Source organism: Centruroides sculpturatus, unplaced genomic scaffold (assembly GCF_000671375.1).
Source record: "Centruroides sculpturatus isolate CEXI.00-Female unplaced genomic scaffold, Cexi_2.0 scaffold113, whole genome shotgun sequence".
Classification (NCBI taxonomy): Eukaryota; Metazoa; Arthropoda; class Arachnida; order Scorpiones; family Buthidae; genus Centruroides; species Centruroides sculpturatus.
Genome location: NW_019385770.1, coordinates 1,003,744 through 1,023,985, shown reverse-complemented (window position 1 = coordinate 1,023,985; position 20,242 = coordinate 1,003,744). Strand labels below are relative to the sequence as shown.

Genomic DNA, 20,242 nt, shown 5'->3' with positions numbered 1-20,242 from the left:
AATAACCAAAATCTGGCGAATGTCAACATTCTCCGGTGAATGTTAACATTCACACAGTCGTTTCGTGTATGTCCGAAATATTTGCTAAATATCGTTATTTCTCACTTACACTGGCAAATGTCGACATTCAGAATGCGCTGATGGTGAATGTTGAATAAAAATATTTTTATTACGTTAAGACAAAAATGCAACTTTTTAATATGTCAAAATAGGAGAAAGCTTAAGTAATAGTACATGTAAATAAACTGTTGAACCTAAAACGAACAGTACATTCTATATCATTAAAGAAAATAATACAATAATAAACTTACATATAAGTTATGTGATTAACATTATACAATCTTATTTATTGCAACAACTTAAACTGTTATGGCATTTTGAATTGCACAAGAGTCCCTTGCTTTTACAACTGCATTTATTCGTGGAACACTTTTTTTGCAATGACAGCGTGTATAGCCTTGCCCTCCACTTTTCGAATTAGCTGCAGCTGCTTCTCTCAGTGATATTTCTTGAGAGGAAATCTTATCTATGGAAAATTTTCTTTACAAATTACGAACTGATTATGGGTATAAAGCTGCTTGAGGGTATCATTTTTGTTTGCTAACTTATAAAAGTCGGAGTCTTCTATTCTAACAACAACTGCCAACACATTTCGGGCATCAGTACGGCCACGGTCAACATCAGGGACTTGTATTCGTACAGTATCACCAATTTGAGCAGAAGGAAACAGCGAAGAATTTGGCGACAGACCGTCGCCTCTTCGTCGACATCGGCTTCTCGGGTGTCGTTTTGACCTCCACCGAAGCTTATCTGTGCTTGTCGACATACACCGGTGATTGTTCGAATGTATAATAATATAACAAAATATTCGGTTTTTCACCGACGTATTTTGTATGTGTCGACATTCACCGGATTCTTTAATTTCGGTCTTTCACAGTAACATATACACATTACACTACATATAAAATCTAAGAGTTTACCTTCCATTTTCAGTTCTAGTAGCTATTTTCATGGTGGTACAAAGATGAATATGGGTATGCACATTGCAATTCAGGTCTTTCTAATTTTGGTTCTAGTTATGCTACTGTATATACTTGACTATTTATTGGAGAAACTGTATGATAACTAGTTAAACTGAGAATTCAGTTTTACAATTTCTTAACAATATTTTTGGTTATTACTCTGGGTTTTATTTATCTAACATCTCAATAGGGGTCAGCTTTTTCTAAAAAATCCTTCTTGAAGCCATCCCCTTTAGCAGATTGTGTGTTGCATTGCCTTATTCCTTCCCCAACTGATCTGCTATACAGGCCTGAGCCCCAAGCTCCAGATTCCCTCCTCTCATTGGCACTAATTGTCAGGTTAACTGGTATAGTTTTCTGTCTATCAATATACCATCCATAATTTATGTTGATTTTGTTTGCTTTAATTTGTATATTAACTATTTAGTCTATTATTAGATTTATTCTTATTTTCATAATAAAAATAACTATTAAATATAATATAAGGTTTAAATTGTAATATAAATCCTTTTATATAGTTAATTGTGCCTTAAATTTCTAACATTTATACTGTTTTTTCAGACTACTTATAGCGAAGGTGATTATATAATTAGACAAGGTGCAAGAGGTGATACATTCTTCATCATCAGTCGAGGAAAGGTATAATTAATAATAATATAACTCTTTCTCTCAATTAAAACAGTGTAATAATTTATTTTAGAATAGTTTAAATTAATATTATGGCATTGCACAGGGTGGCAAAATTTCTAGGGTTAGCCCGATTAATACTAATAGTAGAATTGTTTAAATATAGTATAGTATAATAGAGCATACTACCCTCTATGCGTATGACACATAGAGGGTAGTATGCTCTGAGAAATACATTGTTAAGTAAACATCATAGAGTGTACTTATGCAAACTTGTATAGTATAGTCTACAACTCGTATAGGCTATATGTAATACAATAAGTATTTACTTATCTAAACATATCTAGATCTGTTTGTAGTTTCTGTTTGTGTTGATCTGTACTTATCTAAACATATCTAGATCTGTTCTGCTGCGCATTTGTAAGCATTACCATCTATTCACCAAAGACATTTATTGCTTTAATCTAGAAAAGGTACAAGTAGTTACAAATTTTTAAACTCCATTCAGAGCCAGCTTTAGAATTGTTGTAGCCTTAAGCTATGACATATGAGAGGCCTTTCCTCCTTCACCAAGTGATAAAGTGCAGTATTTATAAAACATCTTTAAGAATAGGACCAAGACCCTTTGTAATACAAACCCTAAGCCAGGGTAGCAAACTATTTTGAGCCCAAGTGCCATATAGTAAGCATACTTAGCTTTAAACATATTTATGCATGCCAATAACTTTGAATAACAATATTTAAATAAATTAAATAAATACACTTTTAATTAGAATGAATACAAAAAGGCTGATTGAAAAAGACAGATAAATTGAAATCATATGATACATTGCTTGCCAGATGATTTCTCTCTATAGCATGCCATAGGTTTGCCACCCTTCCCATAAGCTATGGCTTGTTTAGCTTATACACTTATGTCTGAAACTTAAGGATGAATACAATTGCTAGTGGTGATAGCTAGGAAAAGTCATTAAGACAGTTGGTGACTTGATCACTTGGTGACAATGCTGTGAGTGCTACATTGCCGTTCAAGTTGGACATATTCCATACCGACAGGTCTCTCTGCCTGGGCATTTGTAAGCATTACCATCTATTCACCAAAGACATTTATTGCTTTAATTTATAAAATCCTACAAGTTGTTATGTATTAATCTGTGTTAGATGTTGAATAATACAGTTCTTGTTACATTTGTCTGCATTTATCTACAGTTTTCTTTATTTGTATACAAATACCATTTGTCCTTAAGTTTTGGACAAGTGTGTAAATGGTTCTGGCTGGCTCCATTATAATCTTATGGGACCTCTGTTGTATATTCAGAGTGTAGTTAAGCAGATTGCCATTAAACAGCACATACCTATTTTATTATTTAAATGTCTACTAGGACAAATTGTATTACTAGGACTTACTAAGTTCAAGTCCTACAAAATGAGGAAATGTATCCAGAGAAAAAAGAAACAATCTTTATTGTTGGCCTGATATACCTGTACACAATTTACACACTTTATTTGTGTTTCAGACCATTTGGTCCCTCATCAGCAGGTTTACTGCTGCCATGTGCAAAAAACAAGATTTAAAAAGGGGTTACAATAATGTTACAATAATTCACCGTACAATAATATTATTAAAATTACTTACATTATTTTGGTCTCTAATAACAATGATATATAACAATAACAACGTAAAAATCCATATTATGTCTCCGACTTTGTATATATAAATTAACAATTTTAAAAGATACATATTTAAAAAAAGGTTTCGTGAAAACATTTTCCTAAAACCAACATATCCAACTCCCTTTGCCTGGACCATTATTGTATTTCTAAGTACTCTATAAATGTGTCAACCCACCACCCCTGTTGATAATACCCCTTATTAGAAAAGTAGCAAGTAGCATAAAATAAAAAAGTAGGTAGCATAAATTATTTAAAATGTACAGAATTGGCTACTTTTTGTCTAATCTTGAATGCTATGATGGAAGACGACCGGAGGGAAGACAAATGGATCATTACCAAGTGGTGGTGAACGCTCAAATGCAGTGAAGGGTCTGACAAGATCAAGTCAGTGTTTGCTAATGAGTGTGCCAAACCATCAAGAATTCATGATTATCAAGTCCTGAATTATCAAGATGTTACTGTGTTGTTATAAGAGGTATCAGGACTAGATGTACATTTTTAGATAAACCTAACAAGACTTTTACATGTAATAAAGAATATTTGTTTTATTTATTTATCTTTAAGTAGTAGAAGATCATATAAATTAAGTACCTTTAAGTATAGTACATTAAATAGCATGAAATTCTTATCACAAATTTGAATATTTATTTATTTTAAATTCTGGATTAAGGGGCAGATATGTTTCCCTCTATTTCCTGAATTTGCTCGTATATGCACTTATAATGTTGTTATTACTATTGCTATTAACAGTAGAATAATGAAGTATTTATATTGATTTGATATTCAATGCTTAATTAATAGGTTCGAGTTACTATGAGAGCCTTAAATTCAAATGAAGAGAAACATATTAGAACATTAGGAAGAGGTGACTTTTTTGGGGAAAAAGCATTACAAAGGTAATATAAGATGTATTGTATTTTTGTGCATATTACTTGCATGTTATACTATATCTGTGCTTTATAGACAAATTGAAAGAGGTGTAAATATATATAGATTTTTAAATTGCAGTAATAAAGTTGTGCATATGAAGTATGGCATGGAGTATAGCACAAAGGTTTCATTTATATTGTAGCAACTTTCTATGGGTTATGCTATCATAGGGTATAGACTATTTCAGGGTATATGCATAAAAATGCAGTAATTGTAAAATTTTCTTTTCATTTATTATTATGATATGAAATTAAAAGAGAAATAAATGAAAATAATTTTAATCAGTAAAGAATGCAATAATTAAATGTGCCGGACCTTGTAATTTAAGAAAATACAATATATATATAAACTCAAAAACAAATAAATAAATAAACAAAATATAAATATAGATGTAGAAATACACATGAATAATAAAATAATACAGAACATGTGCATTGAGGAAAATGCCTGTATTCAGCTCTTACTTTTATTATTATATATATTTTTTTATTTTAGATTATTATTATTATTATTATTATTATTATATTCATGTATATTTCTATGTATATGTTTATATTTATTTATTTGTTTCTAAGTTTACATAGACAGTATTGTATTTTTGTAAATTATAAGGTCCTGTACTAACATTTAAATTGTATAATTTGAAATGTTTTAAATTAAAAACATGTGATTAACTAAAGAAAAAACCCAATAAAAATTGCCATTTAAAAAATAATTATATATATTTTTATATACTAAAAATAATCTAGAAATATTAATAATACAATAAAACAATGTGGACAAAAATAATATCATTTAGTGAATTTTCATTGAAATTATACTTTTAATCTGATTAATTTTAGCAGAATATTATGTTTAAATACTTAAGAAATAGTTAAATAATGATAATTTAGTATTTTAATACTTTCATTTTAATAAAAAAACAAAAAAAGTCAAAATGTCTGGTGTTAATTTAAAAAAGACACAAATCTGCCACATAAAGAAAACTCTTACTTGCGTATAATATGACCTTGTGTCGGATCGAATTTCTTTTCATATGGCCGTAATCAATTAGCATATTATAAAGAAGGTATGTTGAAAATAAAAGTATTGTTATTATTTTAAAAACTGTACTGTACCCATGTTTGAAATTTGATCGGAATATCTGTTTATATATTATTATACATTACATAGATATTATAATAAATTNGAGATATAATTCAGTTTGAACTTTAGAAAATTAAAAATAATTTTTAACATTTATATTTATTATATTTTTTTTTATTATTCAGAATTTACATGCAATTCTTTTACTAAAATATAATTTAAACTCTTAAAATTTTTTAATATAAATCATGCCAGAATGCAAAATTTTAATTCTGATAATTAAAATATATATTTAAACATAAGATAAACAGTGTAAGACCTAATGGGTCTCTTCAGATAGATCATTTTCTATAGTGAAGCACTGTGTACCTTTTAACATAATAACTTAGAACATCTCTTTTAATATATATTTTATTATATGAATATAAAGTGCTTAAATAACGTAAATATGATTTTTTACAGTGAAGATGTACGCACAGCAAATATTATTGCCGACGATCCTGATGGTGTTACGTGTTTAGTGATAGATAGAGAGTAAGTATAATTTCATTTAGTATTTTATGTATTTTCAAAGAGAGATCAGATAATTCAGCTTATTTTCTTATAAATCATATCATTTATAAACTAATGAGACAACTTAATAGAGAGGTTGCAGCCGAAGTTTTCATCTGTAAAATGTGAACATTGAACGTCGAGTGCCGCTTCTTGTAAGCGGCGCTTGACGATTGACATTCACGTTTTACAGATGAAAACTTTGGCTGCAACCTCTCTAATAATCTTTAATGAATGTATATTATAATTGATTAACAAACATGCCCATTTTACTTGCAATTTCCAGTACTAATGTTTAATAAACGTTAGATAAATAGAAGAAAACAAACATCTTCAGCTGCTTTAGTGGTCCTCCTTGGAATTTTGTAACCTGAGGTGGTCCATTAAACTGTTCCAGCTTTTAGGAATTATAACTGTTTAACCTAATTCTCTTTTGTAGTCTTTACTTTTCTTAGTTTCTGAAATTTTAGTTGATTATAAAATAGTAAATAATGAATGTTTTACTGTTATCATGTACAGTACAGTATATATACAGAATAGTCTCTGATTAATATAGTCCTAGATAATCAAGAATAGATTCTTGATTATCTAGGACTATATTAATCAGGAAGCAGATTTATAACTTATCCATTTTGCATGCTATTAGTAGAAAGGAGAGAAAAGGGGAATGAGACGTTTTGTTGAAGTGTTCATTGTATGCATTGTTGTTTTCATATTTCTATTCGAAATTTACCTGTTTTATTTGCTGTATACAAGATTTAATTAGTACCAGATTAACTGGAATTTTAATCATGACACTTCTTCTATTTATCCTAGGTAATTGAGAATTAATGACTTTGTTTACATAGAGCCAAACTTATATACAATCAGGATTGTTGAAAGGGAGGGGAGCTGAAGATTTTTCTTTAGCCCTTACTATAGGTGTACAATTTATATATTAATGTTAATTTTTACTAACAAAAAGTAAAATCTTTAATATTGCATTTTATTATTAAAAAAACATTCTGTGTATTTCATTTGTTCAAAAAGTTGATAGAGTGGCATGCTAAGGAGTTAAAGGGATGTGCTTGATCTCTAGGCTACATACATGCTCTTGATGTATGTTGATGACCTACATTACCCTGATAACCTTGTAAATTACCTATGAATGGATCTTTCCCAAAAACATTAAATAGAGAATCAATCAGTATTTGTGAAATGTACAATTTTATATCGCAAATGACATTGTGTTGCTAAATCACAAAACTTCAAACTCTTAAACTCAAACTTGTGTTTAGACTTCATTACTAATTTTTATTGTCTGAATACTTCAGTTTGATTATATATATATATACGTACAGAAGGATCCTAAGATTTGCAAGGCCTTGCAAAATATCTTTTTGAAGCCCATTAAAAGATAATGGATGAGAGATGGTAGATTTATTTAGGTTCTGCAAATGCAACAGTTACTGGTACAATTTGATGATTTAAACACTAAAATGTACTGTACTACTAAGTTTGTGAGGCCCTTCAAAGCGTAAGGTGTCACACCTTATGCTTTGAAGGGCCTCACAAACTTATGTAGATGTTTGTGTCACCTTTTTTGCCTATACTCAGGACTGCTTCAGTACTGGCCTATATAGTTTTAACTCATTTTACTCTGTTTTTCAAAGCTGAGGATTACTGCAATATTTAAATTTAATATTTATAATTTAAAGTAATTACATAATTAGAGAGAATTTTATATACTAATCTCTAGGAATTAATTTATGATATAAGTTATTTTTATTTTAAAATTTAAAAAAGAGTATTAAATTTATAAAATAATANACAACTTGAACGTCTGCTCTGATCTCCTCTTCCAGATATATTTAAATATGCTATAACATCCTTACGGGTTTGAGTCTTGCTCCGGGCCGATTCTTTTCTTCCAGAATATTCTAAATTATTTAATAAATATTAATTTAATTGTAATTATTAAATTTAATAAAAGATGGTGCTTAACTCTTCCCTCTAATGAAAAATCATTTTTTAATTAATTAAATGTAATTGCGGGAAAGTATCTCGATGTAATCTGATGGGTGTTTGGCTTGACCAACACAAATAAAAATTATTTATTTATATTATTGTTGTAGTTAAAAGTATTGAGAATAGAGATTGCATTACTGGTAATCAGTTAAAAATGCATCAGCAAATATACCAGTAATTTGATATTTTTTAACACTAAATTCTATAAAAGTAGTTAGAAATGTAATAATATTTTTGAAGCCAAATATTTATTTATACACTTTTACAAAGATTTACATTGTCTATAAATTAAAGACATAGAAAAGTCAATTGTTCTTATTTAAACTGTTGAAATAGTTAACATCATTAATTTTTTAAATTATGATGTCTCATTCAAATGAAACCTGACCAATGATTTTATTTAGTAGGTATAGTACATTATATTAAAAGTAATCCCCCTGATGAGTAATGCACTTTTCCCACTGTGATACCTGATGTTCATTTCCTTGCTCATAGAACTCAGTGGGTTGATGTCTGCACCATTCTCAAACTGCATCTTTCACCTTAGCATCCGATTGAAACTTACATCCTTTCAGTGCCTCTTAAGCTCCTAAAAATCGTAGAAATCGCATGTAAACAAGTCAGGACTGTATGCAGAATATTGGATTGATTCCCACTTGAATTTCACAATGGATTCCTGCAGACCAGGCTGCTTGGACTTGATAGAAGCTCACAGAGATTGTAGTTTTTACATACTGAGCAGCGTCTATGGTGCTCAGTATGTGGAAACTAAACAGTAAACTCCATCAGCTCAATTGTTGATGCATCCATGCTTGAAAGTTGGATGGAGTATCTGCCTGACGTGCTAAACAAATGCAGTTTGTTTGTAGGTTCGTATGACAGCAGCGTCACATGACACTAGAGTGTTTCCACCTACATTTCAAATGGTGAATGATATGCTACACACATTTTGCGCTTTGATATATTCATTGGTCAGGATTCATTTGAATGAATTCTCATATTATGTTACAGTTCTTTTTTAGTTTTTAAACTGTTATATTACAACACTATGCGGGACAGTTTGGGAATTTTTTTTGTTTACTCATAATGCCTAAAGTGTATTTGAACAGCATTTTAATTGACAAAATGGAACACATTTATTTGAATGTAAATGCTCATATTGGAAACATTTTACTTTGTCTTATTCAGACTTTTCCAATTGTAATTAAAATTAATTAATTACAGCAACTAAAAAATTGCAGAATACTCTATTTTTCATTCAATGAAACTGTTTCTTTCTAAAATAGAAAAAAGGGAGTTCAATTGGACATAGCATACTTGCCAACTAATCAGTCAGTACTAATTTTCACATTTGGTGTAAAATTTACAGATAAATTTGTAATATTTTAAAAATTTACCATTTTACAGGTAATAAAAAATGATTGGTAAACTTGCATTTCTTAGTTGAGAGCATTAACACATTTAATTTAGTTTTCAATTATTAAATTCTTTCATAAAACTAATTTTTAAATTATCTTAATGATCAATAAAAACATAAACAAATATCACAAAACCTGATAAATTTGTAAAGCCAANACAGTCTAGTTAATGTTGTGGCTCTTATGTTGAGGGTCGTATTGTTACTCAAATAACAAGAAAGTGATAAAGTTACCTGATTTATTCCATTAATAACCACACCCAATTCCCAAAGAATAGAAATAATAATCATCCTCTAATAGTAATCGCACTCTAATAAATAATGCAATTGCAGGCTGAAAAACTTGAACGTCTGCTCTGATCTCCTCTTCCAGATATATTTAAATATGCTATAACATCCTTACGGGTTTGAGTCTTGCTCCGGGCCGATTCTTTTCTTCCAGAATATTCTAAATTATTTAATAAATATTAATTTAATTGTAATTATTAAATTTAATAAAAGATGGTGCTTAACTCTTCCCTCTAATGAAAAATCATTTTTTAATTAATTAAATGTAATTGCGGGAAAGTATCTCGATGTAATCTGATGGGTGTTTGGCTTGACCAACACAAATAAAAATTATTTATTTATAGGCAATCATCAATTTATTTTACAATATTTCTGTTTTATGTTGTCGTAAACACATTTAACTCTCCCAAAACACATTTGTGTCTTGTTTGGGGATAAAAATATAGAAGAAATTTTATTTATTTATTTTGTTATATAAATTAAAAGTTTTATAATTAGATAAATACAACGTTAATTTAATGAAATATGAATTAATAACTCCTTCATCGTAATGAAATTAATTAGAATGTAGTTAGGAGAAAGTCTGTTTAATTTCTTTGTATTTTAATTACTTTTCATTTTGTTTTTCTCTTATTAAGTTATTTAATATAGATTTTCAAGATTATTTTCTAAAACATAATTCTTTCTTTATACAGTAAGGAGCTACTTAATTAGTTTTCCATTTAACTTAATACAAAACTACAAGCACTGAGAATACATTATAAAATAAATTAGAATCAGATACAATTCAGATAAATATATAAAAGTGCATTAATTTGCTTTTCATATAAATTTATAATAAACAAAGAATATATTTTCAATCACTGTACGTCTTTTTAAACTACTAAATTTAATAAGTTATATTTTGATTGCCAAACAATCCACCAGATTATTTATCGAACTATATTAAGGCTAATTTAATAATCAGATATAAAGCAGTTTGTCTAGATGTAGGTGGATAGGTTGCCATATCGTAATAAATTAAATTTTAATTTAAATTTAGAATATTCTGGAAGAAAAGATGGCCTGAAACAGAACTTAAATACTTCTGCTTGCCACACAGTTACATTACTCAGATTCTCCATCTGATCTTCACTTCCAGAACTATTAATTAATTTAGATATAACCATACTGATCACTTACAGATAATCTAACAGACATTTGGCATTTATAATTGAATTTAGTTGCTGTCTATCTTATTACATAAATAGATTGTTTAATAGATTAAAAGTTGTAAATATAAGCTGTTATAAATTTTAATTATTGGTTAAAATTTATTTGTAATTCTTCATACTTAAACTTATCATTATACAATATTAGGAAATGGTAAAGATATTCTTTCAAGTCAGATTCTTATATCCTTATCACACACAAAGATTCACAACAATATTACAAATCACTTATTTAACTTATGTAACATGTTTGGGCATTTTTACACAAATTTAGGCTCCTATCAGATGAACAGAGACATATTAAAATATTTTAATTAATATATTTCAACATAACAATAGATGTACAAAGTGCATTTATGGGAAGTGTGTCAGTTGGCAGTTTATGAAATAAAGATGTTTTGGACTAATCAGTTCTTATAGGAAACTAAATAAACAGTTATAAGACAATTTTCAAGTTATCTAGAGATTAACTGAATTTAAAATTGCTAGAAATTTCTATTTTATTCATAAATTTTTAACGATTATGTATTAAAATTGACTGTGCTTTTTATTATGCTGCAAGGATTTTAATTCAGGTAGGAATTTAAAATAACAAATGACAATGTGCTAAAATAATTTAAGATAAATATTTTAATAATCGTTATCGATTTTAATTTTTAGAATATATGAGGAATTCCTTGGTTTGAAACTCTCTGATCTGCGGGTGGTTACGACTCTTGGAGTCGGAGGTTTTGGACGAGTGGAACTGGTAAATATTATAAAATATAAGTTGATAATTAAGTATTTGATATGCAATTATGTATTTAAAAGTTAATGGTAACATTTTAGAATGTTATTTGAGTCAAGTTTTAAAATTAGAATAACTTATATGATTATCAATATTTAGTTTTTTTTTTTGTTTGATGTTATTGAACTATTACAGTCATGAAACTAATTAAAGAAGAAAGAACTATGTTATATCCAAATGAATGCAGAGATACAGGGTGTTCGAAAAGTTACCCATCCATTGAGAAATTTGCAACAACATTGGAGTTATACATAAATTGCATAAGAGATCTGTACGTCATGTGTCCTGCATTTCCAATTTGTTGTAAATGGTATTAGTGTTTATTCACAGATATTCTGGTATTGGACTACATTACACACATTAGATTACACTATTTTTGGAAGATTTCTGACCACATAATCTCTTGTAGAATCTGGTTCTCTAGATCAGCGTCTCCAGACCTAGCTCCCCTGGATTTTGGAGTTTTGGGAGACAATTCCAGTATTTGCTGTAGAAAAGACTGCAGTATCATATGCAAAACTTCACTTTTATTAAAACTCAAATCCTGTGTGGTAAATTTTTGGACACCATGTACAAACATTAACATGTTTGAATGTATTTTCACATCATTTCTTGCAAATAAATTTTATTAGGGACATGATTTGAATAAAATAAGATTGAAGATTGTTTGATTAAAATTGTACTGTATTTATTCTAATAAACAGCACAGCTGTGAGATGAAAAAAAGTTATAGACTAAAAGTAAGAACGCTATCTATTGGAGAAAAGTAAGGCTTATTTAAACTTAAAAATTGCACAGTCTAGTTAATGTTGTGGCTCTTATGTTGAGGGTCGTATTGTTACTCAAATAACAAGAAAGTGATAAAGTTACCTGATTTATTCCATTAATAACCACACCCAATTCCCAAAGAATAGAAATAATAATCATCCTCTAATAGTAATCGCACTCTAATAAATAATGCAATTGCAGGCTGAAAAACTTAGACAGTGTGTTGTTTATTAGAATAAATACAGTATTAGTGATGTTGGCCTTAAGAAAATTTTGTTTAGTAAATGAATCTCTGCAATTAATTTAACTAATAATGAACTTTTAATTCAGGTTCAAATTGCTAAAGATCCTACGAAGTCATTTGCGCTCAAGGTTATGAAAAAGTCACAGATTGTCGAAACAAGACAACAGCAACATATTATGTCGGAAAAGACTATTATGGAAGAGACCGATTGCGACTTTGTTGTGAAGTAAGCCTTTTAATGAGTATTAATATTATATTAATCAAATTAAAAATATGTATCATTTATATTAATTTAATTATAATTTTTATGAAGATTATGAAAAGTTATATCATTTTTTAAAACTATTCTTCAACTGGAAACTATAATTTATTCAATTTGCTTGTAGAAAGCTATCAATATTTTTCTATTATTGCGAAGTATCTGAATTTAAATCTGAATTGTGTGATCCAGAATTCCAATTTGGATCATGTAGTTATTATTTATAGATAGTTCAGGCAAAAGCATTGAGCTATTTTTTAATCTATTTTCTGGTGCCGTCAAGGATTAATTGAACTAAAATTTGTGAAATTGAAGCTAGCTGTACATCCTACATGCTGATGTTTGGTGTCAGTAAATCTAGATTCATTGATTCTTATTGAAATTTTAAAGTTCACAATAGTTAGTTTAGCTTTATTAGTTACAAAACTGTGTTATAAGAGGTGGTCTTGTTCTTTGTTTACAATAATTTAACATGGGAAAACAATCAGCATAGTTTAGCCAGATTTTAGTTTTCAGTTGATTTATGTTTGTTTCAGTAAATTATTACTCTATTTTTATTGAATTAATTTGATAATATATTTGATAAATTAAAGCCAAACAATTGCCAAATTAGATCAAGCTGTATTACTGGTACTATAAAAAGTTAAGTAATTTTTTTTAGAGGTAGTTGTTAGGTACTATCTCTTATTAAATTTAATAATTGTAGTTAAATTAATATTATTAATTAATTTAGAGGTTGTAGAAGAAAACAGTTAGTATGAAATGATACTTGAACCTGCAACTACCAGTTATGCTACTTAGACCTCAGTCCTGTCATCACTTCTAGAACTATTAATTTAGATTTAATCTGGCAATTTTTTTTGGCTTTAATATAACTATCAGGCTTACAGATGTTTATATTTGTATAATTAATAAATTACCATAAAAATAACTAAAATTTGTTTTGTCTAACAGATTATTTCGTACATTTAAAGATAGAAAATATCTTTATATGTTAATGGAAGCATGTTTAGGTGGTGAATTGTGGACAATTCTAAGAGACAGGTAAGTTTATTTTTAGTTCTTATCTCAGTTAGAGCAAAATTTTTAAATTTAAATGCTTATCAATGATCTTTACGTACAATTAATTTAAAAAATGTAATTTAAACATATAAAATTTGAATTTAATAATAAAGCAATATTTTTAAATTTAGATTTAATTATGCACATGTAATAAAATAAGATAATGCATATTTAAATTTTTCTATTAATATAATCACAAAATATGGCAGTAAAATTGTGATTTATGTAGAAATTAATGATCTAAAGTCCAATTTCAAAACTCCAATTTTTTAAGCTAGTTTCTCATTATTTCTCTTGACAACGGACTTGGCTACTTGAAAGTATTTTAAAAAATTATACTTAATTTTTGTTAACGAGCCCAATAAATCAGATTTTTTAGTTTACATATTGAGATAAGTTTAATGATATAAAAACATATATAAACAATTAACTCTATCTTTTTAATACTAAAATCTCTAATTGCCAGATTATTTTGGGCTGTATATGTTAATTATTGATACAAAGAAATTTAGCATGAAGATAGGCAACAGTGTTCCTGTACTAGATCACTCATTGAATACATGGGTACTACAGATAGGAGCATCGATGATAGGAGCATACAGATGATACAGATAGGAGCATGTTCACAAGTATTCTTTGTCATTTTATGAGGGTGGTCCAATATAGATGGGTGCTCTTTCAAGATTTAATTGCGCAATAAAGGCATAACTGTAATGAAAGTGGTAAGCTTAGAATATGAAAGGAAATAAAAAATAGATAATTTTTATCTCAAATTTCCAATTGGTGGAAATATAGGACTTATAACATCATTAAATGACAAATTTTATTTGTGGAATGAATTTTGGTCGTACTTAGACCTTCAGCCACTTTTATATTGATATCTACAATTAAGATGACAAGATTTTAACATTGGTGAAGTGGGACAAAATTTACGGGGGGAGTGCTTGTCTTGTTGAAAAAATATTGTTCTGGAACAACCAAACTTTATTATTAAAGAATGCAAAAATTGTATTAGATTTTTAAAATTTCAACATATGTAAAATTTACAAATATAATAAATATATATACTATTATAAATCTTTATGACAATTTAAAAAATTTTTTAAATACCTATGACAAACTATATTTTAATAATTATTTTACTCCTGTATATCTTTCTAAATAATAATAATACTAACTTGTATTACTTATCCTCTGAATTTGCCTTCAATGTCACTTTATTATTGTAATTTTTTTTTATTACATAATACTGTCCTAACAAAAAAAACCTCAGCCCCACCGCTAGCATTAGAGTGATGCAAACCAATGTGCTTACTCTTGCTAGTCACTAGCTTTCTAAGGTGGCGACAGATGACAGCTCTGTGCCATGCAACATGCAATGAACAAAATGTTCGCTCGTTTCGATAGCCTGTGAACATGTGCTACTCTGTTGCTGCAGCTGCATGCCCTAAACTATTTTCTGTCGGTCTTTGCCACAAACACAAAGGGTTTTGTCGGCACAGCATTCTTTATTTGTGATGATCATGCACACATTGGTACTGATACGCGTGATACAAAATGATTTTTATGAATCTTAAAACATAAGACATAATTTTATGATACATAATTGGCAAAAACTTAATCTTTCCAAAACTTGGGACTTTTTAAAATGCCACAGGATGCAGGACAAATTGTTAAAAATCGGGACTGTCCCGCCAAAAGCCTTACCTATAATAAAAGTGGCTGAAGAGGGTCTACCTATGATCACAATGTATTCTAAGAATAACATTACAGTACTATGAGTAAATTTTCAAGTTTCATCTCCTGTCTGAAAAGAAGGATTCTATTCTTCTACATCCTTCTATAAATGAAAATGGTGACACTGCAACAGAGAAGGCATTTTGTGTTCTGCAGTTTGCAAAGTCAGAATCGCTTGTCATTGTGTGACACGAATAATTTGCATGAGTCATAGAACTGTAGCTGTCTTTGGGAGAGTGACAACAGTTATGCTGTAGCGAGTGTAAGAAGAATTTGAGTATCAGTTGTATGCATGCCACATGACATGAGGTGCACACGTTGAAAAGTTGTAATGGGCAAATGTGAAACTTGGACAGTTTTCTAATATTTTAATATGCATTACAACATTCTTGGTTAATAATTAATATAATTACAGTAATTTAAAATGGTAGCATTTGTTTCAGAAGACTATATTTGAAGTTATTTAATATATGACCTTCGTTATAATTTACAGGGGTAATTTCGATGATAACACTACAAGATTTTATACTGGTTGCGTAGTAGAAGCTTTCGATTATCTCCATTCTCGAAATATAATTTATAGAGATTTGAAACCAGAAAATATGTTACTAGATAATACGGGTTATGTTAAATTGGTAAGAATCTTTATTTAGCTTTTAATAATTTTGACTTGATTGATCATTTGATTAATTTTGACACTTACTCTTTTGACAGGTTGATTTTGGTTTTGCTAAAAAGCTGCACAATGGTCGTAAAACGTGGACATTTTGCGGAACACCGGAATACGTAGCTCCAGAAGTAATACTAAACCGAGGTCATGATATATCTGCCGATTATTGGTCTCTTGGCGTGCTTATGTTTGAATTGCTCACTGGAACGTAAGTGCATATTAAACTGCGGAAATGTAATAAAATTTAAAAAGAAAATAGTTTAAATACTTAATATCTTTATTTATAGTCCTCCATTCACTGGACCCGATCCCATGAAAACATACAACATTATCCTTAAAGGTATTGACGCAGTGGACTTTCCTCGTTGCATAACTAGAAATGCCATGGCATTAATAAAGAAATTATGCAGGTATATTTAGAATTTATTATAAATTTAATATAATTTTAAAAATTAACAAAGTAATTAAATAATTAATTAATTTGTCTTTTTTAATAGAGATAATCCTTCGGAACGAATTGGTTATCAAAAAGGAGGCATACAAGACATACAGAAGCATAAGTATGTATTTAATTTTTGCATTTTGTTTCAATATTTTAAAAAAATTGTCACAAAATATCTGATATACAAATATATAAATCTATTTTTTTATATTTTTGTCCTATGGATACATGCTTTTCTACCATTTAACTCTTTCTACAAGGTAGAAAGAGTTAAAAGAAAGTGACGTGTTAAAAGAAAATGTGTTCCTTCTTATTCCATTTGGAATATACCTCTGCTTGTGTATGTAAAGTTTAATCTATAAATTGACTGTTTAATGTACTGTGAAAGTTTTAATATTGTATTGAGTACAGCAGTGTTTTTCAACCTTTTTGAATAAGCGACCCCTTTACAAGTTAAAAAATTCTGGTGACCCCCAGGGCCATATTAAAATTATGTCAGTGATTTTAAAAACTACGTATTTAAGTTTCTTTCTGTTGAGACCTAAATATTGATCAAAAAACCAATTTTACTGTAAAATAAACAGGCATAGCCTTCTCACTGAGTTTGTAGTTTTTTTATTGTAGTGTAGGACCTACAAACACTTGTCTTTTTATTTTACTTACGACCCCTCGTGTAAGGCTTTGCAACTCCCCTGGGAGTCGCGACCCACAGGTTGAAAAACACTGGAGTACAGGACAGACAGGTTCAATTGGCACAATAAAACTGAATGACCAGTGCTGAGCTCTTCTAGTCATCCCTGATTCCATCTTCCTACTCATCTGTCAACAATTGAAGTTTGCATTTCTTATCCCTTTATCACCTGCCTGAGAATCTTTTATTTCCTGAAAGATTCTTACTTCTGGCTGTCTCTAATGGATGGATAATTAACACCATTTGTATTATCTTAAGAAGTGACTACTCCATCAGTGGTGTGGGGAGTTAATGGAGTAATTATCTCGGACATTCAGAATATTTAATTTTTGTTCATTTTCAAATTTTTTCTGCAAATTTTATGATACAAATTTAGCTCTTAATGATATGCTGAGGAAGTTCAGAAGTGCTTGAGAATTAGTATTTAATTTTCTTTTTTTTTTTCCAATGGAGTGATTTTCAGTCTGTCGTTTGAAGTTTTTCGTGTGTTAATCTATGTAAAATATATTTGACGTCGAGTTTACGGGCTTATATTTTTGCGGAAATTCATTGTGGTGTTGCTACGTATACTTAGAATAATTTATTAATTGAATGCACATTAATAAATCTTAAAAATTTTTGATGATTTTATAGTTTTTAGAACAAACAGATAATGGATAACAATATAATTATAATGTAATATAAATATAATTATTTTCATATTGAGGAAAAAAGTGCATTTTTCACGGATGTTTAATTAGAAATTAGATTAGTTTTTCAATAATTACTACATAAAGATTATTAAAAGTTTAATTTAATGTTGTAATTGCTTGTAGTAATAGATTATAATCGAAAATCATAACACAAAAGTGGTGTTACTTGAAATATTTCATATTTAATGTCCATTTTTAATATAAAATATTTACAAAATCAGCGTCTTTTTAATTATCTATAATTTGAGCACTTTCAGAGCTCAGAACATAGCTCTAAGCTTAATAGAATAAAGAAATCAAACAGTTTAGTTTATAAAATTCAAATTTAATCAAAATATTTTGCTTCAATAATTGTGATGGATTACTTTGAAGGGATATGATAATTGAAAGGGATTATTTTGTAAGGGATACAATAACTGTAAGGGTTTACTTCTAAGGGATACAATAAAATAGGAATACAGTAATTGTAAGGGATTAAAAGTACAAAATTAGTAAATTTTGTGCTTTTCATCCCTTATAAGTAATCCATTAGAATTCAATACACATTTAGAGGTATTCTGTAATTAAATTAAGGAAATTGCTAATTATATACAAATTAAAATCTTAAAATCTGTTATACCCTCAACTGAAATTATAATAAAAACTCTGCTGTTGTAGTTTTGATAATTTAATAGCTGAAGATGTTTATATTAATTTTGATCTCTTCAATTTCTTATCAGGTGGTTTGATGGCTTCAATTGGGAAGGATTAAGGAATCGAAGTCTCATACCTCCCATTATTCCGCAAGTGAGTAATAATTTCGAGTTTATAAATAATACAATTTGTTAATTATGCTTCCGAGTTACTAAGTGTTTTTGCCTGCAGGTACGACACGCCATCGACACACACAATTTCGATCAGTATCCGCCCGACACTGACGGACCTCCTCCCGATGATATATCTGGCTGGGATGCAGAATTCTAGAGAGATAAAGAGGAATTAAGTTTGTGCGAGGACCACAGACATTATGCAAAAAATCAAAAAGAAAAATTTGTGATGTGTTCCGGTTCAACTGGTACCTGAATGGTTCAAATGTGCCATCGAAAAACTCAAAACTGTTGGTTATTTCGCCTTCAGATATTTATATTTATAAAAATGGAGTATGCCTGAGGCATCATTTACCTGCAAATGCATAATATAAACTTTTGTCGTATCAACATATACAAATTTTAAAATTTTGAATTATCAAATTTTACTTTATAAATCTTTTCCTTTATGTTTTTTTCAACGTTCTCTTCTAAGGTCTTTCAAGTTATAAATTCGTTTCGTAGATAAAAGAAATTGAAGAAATTGATGTCTATTTTGAATACGTAATGTCTCCACTTAGAAATTTTTCAAATTTTATTATAAATTCGTTATTTTTTTTCTACATATTCTTATCACTCTATCGTGCTTTACATTCTCAAAATTCATGAATAGATGATGAGGTTAGAACGTTATAAAAATCAGAGAAATAACCTTATAAAATTACATTTATTTCATCATTTTTGACTAAAATATAAAAAAATCTAACTTAATTACAAGTTAATCTAACTTAATTGAGTTTAACTAAGTTTATAAAATTAATTTTATTGTATTAAATGCGTGATGTTTGCTTTACCTTCGAACACCTTTCATATGCAGTGAAGCTGGATGTAAAGGGGCAAATCATAATTAGTAAAACAAACTTCGATTTTTTTTTTAATTTTTAACGCGTTTCTAACCAATTTTTCAGCTTTACAGAATAATTTACCTTATTATATATTAAAATTTATTAATGCTTGAAGCTATTTTCTTGTTATTTTTTAAAATTATAGAGAGTGAAATCTGTCTAACTCGTTGCATTCGATTAACACACGTTCGTCTCCTCCTCCGTATTCACTTTATAATCTTGTTTAACTTTTAGAAAAATTTAATCTATTTTTAATTTTATAAGATTATTTTTTTTTAAATACTTAAATTGTTTTCTATTTTATAAAGCTAGATTTTTTAATCTTGTTAACCATTTAATATCCTTAAGAAATATTTTTAATTATACGATTATCATCATCACTTTTT

The 20,242-nt window shown here is 28.6% G+C and overlaps 1 pseudogene; it reads left to right on the top strand.

Moving 5' to 3' along the window:
• The window catches only part of LOC111641960, a 52,721-nt pseudogene extending 33,317 nt beyond the window's left edge, over positions 1-19,404 (top strand).
• Positions 19,405-20,242: the final 838 nt, after the last annotated feature.